The sequence below is a fragment of the Pseudonaja textilis genome, chromosome 1, assembly GCF_049901715.1.
Source record: "Pseudonaja textilis isolate UNSWEBS1 chromosome 1, rPseTex1.2, whole genome shotgun sequence".
NCBI classification, from domain to species: domain Eukaryota; kingdom Metazoa; phylum Chordata; class Lepidosauria; order Squamata; family Elapidae; genus Pseudonaja; species Pseudonaja textilis.
Genome location: NC_141990.1, coordinates 106,375,857 through 106,379,286, shown reverse-complemented (window position 1 = coordinate 106,379,286; position 3,430 = coordinate 106,375,857).

Below are 3,430 nucleotides of genomic sequence, written 5' to 3'. Positions count from 1 at the left end.
TCTGTTCTAAAATGAAAAAGACTCCTAGCTATTAATACCTTTAAATGCGAGCAACAACAACACAAAACACAGTGTCCCCATGAGAATTAAATATACTTAAAGCCATTTTGTCTGTCCTAAAATGAAAAAGGCTCCTAGCTATTAATATCTCATTTTTCTATGTAGGCAGCTGAAGAATTCATAAATAACTGGGATTTACCTTGGGGTGGTGGGGGTCTGCTGGATATGTTCTGCCAGTTTGAACAAATGAACAATAGTGTACAAGATTTTTTGCAGAACATCTTCACCTTCTCATTTTATTTCTGAATTGTCATTTCAGTGCTGTGCTGCCACTGTGCTAGGCAGATTTCATTTTTAACCATTCCTAATCAGCAGATACATTTCTGTATTAGTACTGCTGTGATCCAGTAGTTCGTCATCACTGCTCCAAGATCTTCAGGAGGAGAAATTGAAGTGAGAGCTTTAAAAAGTTAATACAGATAACTTAAGAATCAGCAGGGGCTTGGTAAGGGGAGAAATTCTGGGTAGAAGAATTCCTGGGTATCTGATCCTACACTTCCAAAAAAAGAGAAGCCCTCTGTTGATCTGACTGGAAGCAAGATTAAATCATAAAACAATTTGGACCCTTGGTGAACAATATATAATCTTGTTCCTATTTAGAAATCACTTCTAGGTTTTGTGCTTGTGATAAAAAAAATGAAGTTTTCCATTTGCTGATTAGATGGGTTTCCCGTCATAGAAATTGCTAGTATTTATGACTGTGTAGAAGTAAAAAATTGAGAGTGTAGTGGTATTAGGTATCTTCTCCCACACTAAAAAGAATCAGAAGTCAATGCCTTATTTTTCTTTTTTCCCTTCTACCCCATACTTTTTCCTTTTCCCCTTTTCCTTCCCTAGTTTTTCATTATTTTCATTTTCTTTGTATTTTGTATTCTAATAAATTAATTAAAAAATTAATATTGGGCCTACAGTAGATATATTTAAAAAGAAAAACCAGTATCAGAATTAGAGAAATCCTCTGCTGAATTTAATCTTCATTTCGGATGAAAGGTTCACAGCATAGGAGTATATTTTTTCCTTCTACAAATATACATATCAAGCCCTCTTACTGAAAAGAGATCTTCCCTCATAGGCACTACCATAGTTTTGCTGCTAATTTTAACAAATAGGATCATAAAATTTGTTGTGTTGTGTTGACTAAGATACACCCTAGCACTTGTAGACATACTTATATTTCGTTTGCATGAGCTTGCCACATAAACAAATCTATACCATTACTGCTTTGTAATTTAAAATGCTTAGCATGGAACAGGAAATCAGAAATTACAATATTTAAATTTGCCATCTGCTTTAAATTTTCTTGCCAATACAGTTATCCAACCTCTCTTTCTAGAGACATTTAATTTCTCTTGACAATTTTTTTTTCTTATGGTTGGCTGATGACATAAACAATACAAAGACACTGAATTGCAAATGAATGCTTTGAAGCAAGTAGTCAGTTACGCAGGATACAGTCAAGTCCCTACTAATGTCATTCTAGCATGATGTTTTATCAATTTCACTTTTCTAGGTGGTATGGGGAATACCAGGGGGAAAAAAACCTGAGATTATCTTCTCTAATATACCGCAAGCTTACCAATTACTTCTAAGTTGGTTGCTTAGCAACCAGTACAGGTTTCTTGCATCAAAATGGCTGTCTGGTATAGGGTTGATGATAGAATTGACTTGTTTAAAAAGTTTTAAATTATTAACACAATCTTCATGAAGCATTATTTCATGTTTCAAAAAGATTGTGTTTCACAGCCCTAAAAACAGATATGAATGGTTGATAATGAATCAATCAATCAGAACAGAGCTGGAAGGGACATTGGAGGTCTTCTAGCCTAACTTTAGTCTAGCTCAAGCGGGAGATCCTATACCATTTCAGACAAGTGACTGTCCAGTCTTTTCTTAAAAACCTCCGGTGATGAAGCACCGAAAACTTCTGAAGGCAAGCTGTTCCATTGGTTAATGGTTCTCACTGTTAGGAAATTTCTCCTTAATTTCAGGTTGCTTCCCTCCTTGATTAGTTTTCATCTGTTGTTTCTTGTCTTACTGTCTGGTGCTTTGGAAAATAAGCTGATCCTCCTCTTCTTTCCGACAGCTCTCAAATACTGGAATACTGCTATCATGTCACCCCTAGTCCTTCTTTTCTCTAGACTGGCTATACCCAATTCTTGAAATTCACTATTCACTGGAGGCAATACTGTAGAAGACCATTACAACATATTTTTGCTTGAAGTCAAAAGAGTCATCAAACTATATGTTCCGTTAACAAATCCCAAAACCAGAAAAAAACAAATTACCCATAACAATAAGGAAGCTTCAATCCAAAAAGAAAGCACTTTGGCAGAAAAACAAATCTGGTGACGTTGCCAACTTCAAAAGCCGATACAAAAATTTATTCTACCAGATAAAGACTGAATGCACCAATTATTACATTAAGCAAGAGGAAAACCTTCTACACACCAGTTCCACCCACATTTTCTACAATTTTGTAAACAACAAACTAAAAGACTCAAGGTCCATCACACCCCTGATAGGACCTAATGGTAAAGACTGCAATGACGTCACCATTAAAGCCAACATCTTTAACACATTATTTGGCTCAGTATTTGTAAACAGTAATGAATCATGCCCAGTATTTCCTAGCCAAACCACAGAAAACTACAATGATCTAATACATATCGATTTTACAGAAGATAATACGCAATCTAAAACCATCTCTATCTATTGGACCGGATGGAATATGTGCCTATTTCTTTAAAAAGCTATCCACTGAACCTCTAAGCATAATCTTTGAAAACTCTTTCAGGACCAGCTCCTTGCCAAAACTATGGTCACAAGCCATGGTCATCCCCATCTTCAAAAAGGGAGACCCCAGCCTAGTTGAAAATTACAGACTAATCTCTTTATGCTGCATCACCTGTAAAGTCATGGAATCAATTATTAACCAATCCATCATCCTCCACTTAGAAATAAACAATTTAGTTTCAGAAAAAAACTATCCTGTAATCTGCAACTCTTACACTGCAAAAACATATGGACTACACAACTCGATTAGGGCAAAGCAATAGATGCAATCGACATAGACTTCTGTAAAGCCTTTGATTCAGTGGTACACAACAAACTACTCCTAAAACTAAAACCTTATGGTATCTCTGGACAACTGCATAACTGGATAGATGCATTCCTGTTAAACAGATAACAAATGGTCAAAATTGGGAGCGTCCTATCAAATTCTGTTCCTGTTAACAGTGGTGTGCCCCAAGGCAGTGTTCTAGGACCAACTCTCTTCATACTCTACATAAATGACCTCTGTGATCATATTGAGAGCAACTGCGTTCTCTTCGCTGATGATGTAAAGCTGTTCAATACCACAGACAATCCT